This window comes from Hesperophylax consimilis, chromosome 7 (genome assembly GCF_061612785.1).
Source record: "Hesperophylax consimilis isolate HC1 chromosome 7, BYU_Hcon_1.0, whole genome shotgun sequence".
NCBI lineage: Eukaryota > Metazoa > Arthropoda > Insecta > Trichoptera > Limnephilidae > Hesperophylax > Hesperophylax consimilis.
Window position 1 is genome coordinate 12199585 of NC_142842.1, and position 7593 is coordinate 12207177.

Consider the following 7593-nt stretch of genomic DNA (forward strand, 5'->3'; position numbering starts at 1 on the left):
GTTCAGTGTTAGTAGATTATTTTGTAGCCATTTATTAACTACAGTCATCCCTGTTTCTGTGTTTTTGAATACCTTTTCCCATGATTGTGCCTTGAACAAAATTGCAGTGTCGTCTGCATAACTGATTACTTTGTACTCAATTTTTCCTAGGTTTATCTCAGTTAGACTATTTATATATATGAGGAATAGTATGGGACCCAAAACGCTGCCTTGCGGTACTCCATACCTGATATCTGCTTTGTCACTGCTGTATTTATTTATTTTTACTATTTGCTGTCTCTTTTCAATGTAGCTGACAAACCATTTTAGCGGTTGACCAGTTATACCGATATTTTTGAGTTTTTGTTGTAGTAAGTTATGCGAAATGGTGTCGAAAGCTTTTGCTAGGTCTAAGAACACCCCAATCACCTTTGATCCGCCATCTATGCTTTTCACTATGTAGTTAGTTAATTCTGATAAAGCATCTTCTGTACCCATTTTGGCACGAAATCCAAATTGACGGCTTGAGAGCAGGTTGTGTTTTTCAAGGTACGCAAGTAATCTTTTTTTCATAGCTTTTTCTAGAAGTTTAGATAGTGAGTTTAGCAAAGTGATTGGTCTGTAATTTAATATCAGAGTTTTGTCTCCCGATTTATGTATTGGAGTAATACATCCTATTTTTAAGTGATCAGGGACAATTCCGAGCCTAAAACTTTGGTTGAAAATGTGTTGAAGCGGTATAAGTATGTATTCTCGTAGATTTATCAGTATTTGATTGGAAATGTTATCCGGTCCCATCGCGCAATTTGGTTTGAGAGATTTAATAAGATCCGAGATTTCCTTTGTATTTACTTGATAAGCATTAAACGAGTGATTTGGTCGTATGGAAGAGCAAAGTTTGGATAAAGAGTCTTCTGATGTACAGTTTTTTTTAAGAATTTTTTCCGCTAAGGTAGAGCCAACTTTTGAGAATTGTGTGTTAATAAAATTAGCTATTTTATTAGGTTCATTGTTTGTTAAGACTTTGTCTCCGTTTATTAATAGTTCTTTGATATGTGAATCTTTCTTCAGAGTGGAATAAGTAATATTTCTTACAATTTCCCAAATTTTTTTAGGATCATTTTTGGCGTTTTTTATTTCTTTTTTGTAATATTTGTATTTGGCTTGTTTAATTAACTTATTACACAGGTTTCTATACAGTAAGTAATCATTCTTTAGTTTGTTATCATTCGGGTTTTTGTGGACTCGCATATGCATTGCATCTCTTTTATGAATACTGTTGACTATTCCTTTTGTGATCCATGGTGTTATTTTTTTTTCTTTATGTGTGTAGTTCTTTTGTGGATTTTTTGTGGTGTGTTTGGTTATGTAGGTTTCAACCGTATTTATAAATGTGTTCAGCGCTGTGTTTGGGTCTGTTTCATTTAGTACGTTAGTCCAAAGTTCATCGTGAATATCCGATTTTAGGGACTTAAAGTTTATTTTGTCTTGCATGTTGTCATTTTTGTTTTTACTTTGTTCTTTGTTAATATGTATGTTTAATGTAGTTGTAAAATGGTCAGTGACAGTTGAGCGAATAATGGATGAAAAAGTTTTTCTTCTAGTTTTAACGAATATATGATCGATGCAGGATTTGGAGTGTGATGTAGTTCTTGTTGGCGAGTTTATTGTAGATTTAAGTCCGTAGTGAGTAAAAAGATTTAAGAATTCCATAGTTTTTGGTAGGCAGTTTAATATGTTAATATTCATGTCACCAGCAATAATTATTTGTTGAGTTTTTTTATGTTCTTCAAGAAGTTTATTTAAGGAATTTAAGAAAGGAGAGAGATTGTTGTAGCAAGGTGGTCTGTATATAGCAAATATAGAAAGACATGGGCCAAGGGATATTTGAATGCAGTTTGCTTCAGTTATGTTAATTTCTGATATGGAAGATTTAATTGAATCTTTGACAAAGATTACTATACCATCATTTTGATTTATGTGTCTTGTGGTCTGGAATGTGGTATAGTCATTTAAGTTTAAGTTGGTGTAAGAATCACCTAACCAGCATTCACTTAGGATAATATTCGACGGCCGGCGTGGTCTAGTGGTATACGCTTTTGACTACAGATCCGAAGGTCGCGGGTTCGAACCCGGCGTGCGCAAATAAATTTTATTTGATTAATTTGTGTTATTTCACAATTAATTAATTTAAAATAATATATAGTATATTTGCGGCACGTTCCAGAGTGGAAGATACTCTCAGTATCGCCCTGGTGTAAGACCACCATTCAGAATTGAAACGTTGCTTGAAATGGCTTTAGCCGTGTTTGGTGACCAGATCTGAATAGCCAGGTACTTCCCCACCTTCCTCTTCCCCATCTCCCTCCCCTCCCCAATACCCTCAGCCTCACAACATACCCCAATTGGGGATGCCATAGTCTCAATGGCTCCAGACGGGAGCAGTTGGGACTCTTGTGCGGTATTACTGTAAAAAAAAAAAAAAAAAAAAAAAAAAAATGATATCGAAACTTATATCTATTTCATTTAGTAGGACACAGAAACTATCAAAGTTCTTTTGAATACTTCTTATGTTTTGACATATTATGCTTAAACTGTGTTTTCCTGAGACAAGGAGTTTGTATTCTTTTGCTTGGTTAAAAGTGTATTCTGTGTTATTTATTGTTTCTAAGTCAAAATTCAGTGCAGAAACCATTTGTTACAAGGATAAAAATAGAAATTTGGATGGAAAGCCAAACATGATAATCTACATAAGATTTGGGAATGTTTATGGTTATTATTAAGTACGAAGTAATATAAGGATACAGTTTGGCGCCTACTTCAGGAACAATTTCATCCGCTGTTGTACTTATGTCATCAATTTGTTGGTTTTCCTCTAGTTGTTCTTCAATGAGGTTGGTGGTATTTTCTGAGTTAGATTGAATTGCTCGCGAGTCGGTTGATCGATGGCGAATATATATTCGCCTTGTTGTACTCCATAAGTAGGTGAAAAGGTAGTTTCTTGCAAATAGTTTGTAGAGATATAGTCTTCTTGTTGTGTGAGTGGCTAGATGTTCATTTATGTGTATAGGTCCACGCCGTCTTGCGAATCCTGTTTTGTTAATGTTCCGTCTCACTTCATTTTTCTCTGTTTTTTTATTGCAATTTTTATCTGTTTCCAAAAACTTATCTCGACCATTTGGATTTTTAAATTTGATTATAATCAGTTTTGGAGTTGCATTTCTCAGAGATGCAATTTTTTTTGGTATATCAGGTGTTGGTATATTACGGTTAATTACCGTTAAAAAATTGGTTTTTATCTTTGTAGAAGCCATAATAAACATATTGAGTAAATAGTGTAATAAGTTTTTTTTTCTTCTTTTTAAATCATCTTAGTAGGTAAATCGTTTAGGTGTCTTATTTCAACCACCTTTGAGTCATTTGTTTTTCTTACCAAAATTTTTCCCGATTTCACCCATACGTACTTATATTCTTTTTCTTGTGCCCTTTTTCTGGCATTCCAGTGTAGATTTTTATAATAAGGCGTTAGTGCTGCATTTAGGTAAACGTATTGGGCTCCTTCCCCGTTGAATTTTTTTATCGGATCACTATATTTAGCAGCTAACATGGTGCGTGCTTTTGTGATGTCTGCGAAATTAATCATGATTTTTTTTTGATCATTTGATTTGTTGGTTATAATTTTGTAGGTATCCTCTGGTGCCATTATGACGCCCGCGAGCTCCGCGATCCGCGTCACAGTATGGACTGGGGATAAGTTGTCTTGCAATTTTATACCGCTTATTTCTATACTGTTCAATAGGGCTGATTGTTCCAGATCTGCCAGGTGAACTTCTACTGCAGCCAATCTTTTTTCTTTTTCGGCTAGTTCTTCCTTGAGTTTATTTACTTGATTTGGTGTATCCATGATTTTTGACAGTTTGTGTAATATGTCATCGTATTTTTCGTTAACGAAGTTAGTAAAGCTTTTTATTTCTTGCAGCTCTGATGCAATTTTGTTGAGCATAACTTCCTTCATTTCTTCAAATTTGGAATTGATAAATTCCAAGATAGAGTCGCTGTCAATGTTAATCATCGACTGATGAGCCTCCGACGGAGAGTCCATTGTGCCAGACGCGGTTGTTAGTGGTGACGATGTTGTCAGTACTTTCTTCACGTTGGAAAACTTGCTGCGAGATTTGGACATTTTCTTGATGTTGTATTTATTTATTTAATTCGTTGGAAAGTTTCTATTGTTTGTTCATAAATGCCCCTTATTAAAATAATTAAAATTTAAAATATATAATTTAGTTGTTTAGTCTATGACAAAAATGACACTTTTTTTTTCTTCTTTTTTTTTCACAAATTCAAATCCATAAATTGTCTTTGGTTTACAATGACTTGTAGTTTGGCATATATTTATTTTAACAAAATGTGTAGTTATTTTACACTGCCACTACCGGATAAACTGTCACTTTGTTTTACGTAACACTGGTTTTTAGGTTTTTATTGGATTACTGTGTTGATTTGCTTAATTGTCACTTATTTTGGTATAAAGTTTGGAGCTGTCAGAATCAGCTGTTGTTTGTATACGGTTATCCATAGAAGTCCTTATACTAAGTCCTTATAATAAGACATTATACTATCTGATAATATTAAGACATATACATTATTTATAAAAGTACCTATGAAGTAAAAAAAATATTATATATGTTTATAAAATTGTGTAAGTTGTAGGATGTAGGCATTTGCTTTGTGGTTGCAATACATTTTGAACTTGTAAAAACCTGCACATAATTATATACCAGTATCATCTTGTTACAAGCATACGCGCAGTAAAAATTCTTGTCAATTTTTGTCTCAGAGCTTCGCGAACTTGCACTGACTTTTTCAATTCGTCACTCTATAAATACGAATGTGAGACAAATACGTTTATTCGTTTCCTGAATCTTGAAAAGGAAAGTGCTAAGAAATATTTAAAAAAATATAAACTGGTAGTTTTTCACACAAATTAAAGTGAATCAGTGTTATTTTGTTTGAGAGTGCCGGAGAAAATTAAGCACATTATTTTTTATTAAATTTTAGTTTTGTACTCGTACTTAGCAAAGATAGATAAATTACGCCGATCATGACTTCAGTTATTAGTAGTTTAATATTCAAATAATGCAAAATTATATGAGTACTCCTCAATAGTTTCTTTTTCAAAGTTTTAGCAATCGGTATTATAATTACAGTGCAATCTCCGTAATCAGAACTAATTACCGAAAAGTTCGGATTATGGAATGTTTTCGGAAAAATCTAAAAAAAGACAACTGTACATACATATTACGTATGTATTTTATTATTAACACACAATATGTTACCACTTTGAAAGATAAATTAAGAAACTAAGAAATCCAAAACTGTACAGCTGCGTGTTTTTTGAAGAATTTCCAATACACACTCTCATTTCTTTGTTTTTTTTTCATAGAATTTAAATGTTTACATATAGGAAACATATTAAAAAAATATATTTTGGAATTAAACTACATATTTTGGCCGGTCACATAAATAAATATGTATGTGTGTCAATATTTACTTATTTATGACATTGCTAGGTATTTATTATTCTTTTATAAATACATATATCTTACTAAATAACTTCACAAAAAAGTTAAAAAAATGTACTTTTGTCCATTGGTCGTTACACTGTGGGCCAGTTCGGATTACTGGAACGTTCGGATTACGGAGGTTAAGATTATGGATATTGCACTGTACATACTTCTCTATATTAAAATTTAAATTTTGTATTATTGCTAAAGTGGAACCAGTGAACTTTTACACATGACAGTCGAATGTACGTAGAGATAAATCGCATGATCGCATTGTCATGTTACTTTCAAATTTCCTTAAAGTTAAATCATACCAAAACCTTAGGTAACATTCATAACATTCCCCTTCTCACATTAATTTATAATGGCTGTACGCCTATGCCTGCCATAAAATCTAAGACCATACAATTTAAATTTGACTTTGATTTTTTAATATACAGCTGCTGGACTTTATGTCTTATTTAAATAGATTAATTTTGCCCACAGATGATTGATGCCATGTTCGAATCTAAAAAGAAATGTAGACAGTACAGTATTGATTATTTGAAGCTTGGCTTTATTCCATCATTGTCGGACAAACAATTGCCTATGTGCCTTTTATGCAATAAAGTTTTGGGCAATGACGCTATGAAACCATTTAAGCTGCAGGATCATTTGAGAAGATGTCACCCTGATAAAACAGATAAAGATTTGAAATACTTTCAAACACTCAAAGATCAACTTCAGAAGAGACCTACGTTGGACAGAATGTTCGCTTCGACGTCACAAAGAAACGATGATGGTTTGCGGGAGTCGGGCGGAAAACCGCATACTATCGGAGAGAAGTTAATTTTGCCAGCCGTTGAAGAGGTTTTAAAAACTGTTTTACACAAACCTGCATCTGATATCAGTAAAAGAATTCCCTTAAGCAACAATACTGTTGAAAGACGTATTTTTTTAAATTTTTTTTTTATTTATTAACATTCAAACCTGCTAAACTACTTATGTAGTTTGTCAGCAGGTACATAATGACAACATTTTTGCAATAACATGGTACAATTGTAAAACAGTATGTAGGTATGTATAATGTTGATGATAAATAAAATTAACAATAAATGACAAGTTGGTTAAATTACAGAATTGTATAAATATAAATATGTAAGAAGCAGTATAAGCCTCATATAACAAAAAAAAGCACAAATGAATTTAATATGAACAAATGAATATAATCAAGTGAATATAATCAACAAGTACTTCTATGGTTTTAATATACATAAGGTAATACAAATTTATAACGATTTTCCATTTCCCTAGAATGAGAATTCCAATTAGGAAAACAAGGTCTTCAGTAGTGCATCAATATAAATCCTCAGTATCTAATAGCCATTTCCTTAGATTATATTTGACTTTGGCTGTAAAAACGTTTATATTTTTAATTGTCATTGGTAGTTTATTAAATGTTCTGGGTACAATAAAGTTTAGGAGTAATTGATGAAATGAGTTCTGATATTGAAAGGTTCTTGTGTAATTATTTGCAAACGACCCATTTCTCTATACAACTAGTAATGAAGCATTATTATTGGCATATGTTCGTTTTATTATGAATCAAGAAATCTACGAAGAACTGTTCTTTGCAAGAACTTTGACAACCGACACTAAAGGAGAATCAATATTTCATGTTTTGAAGGATTACTTCATTGAAAAAGCAATCCTTTTATCAAATATAATGTCAGTAGCTACAGATGGAGCACCTGCCATGGTTGGACGTTATCGTGGATTTTTAAGCTATTTAAAACAAAATGTGCCAGGGGTGTTAGCAATACATTGTGTCATCCATCGACAACATTTAGTTGCTAAAAATTTGAGTGTTAGATTACATGAATCTCTTCAATTAGTCATTGATGCAGTAAACCGAATCCGAAGCAACGCGTTGAATACGCGGTTATTTGCGCAGTTGTGTGAAGAAAATGACAAACACTTTCATCAATTACTCCTTCACACTGAAGTACGCTGGCTGTCGAAAGGCTTATGTTTGACAAGATTTTTTGCACTTTTTGAGACCATTTTA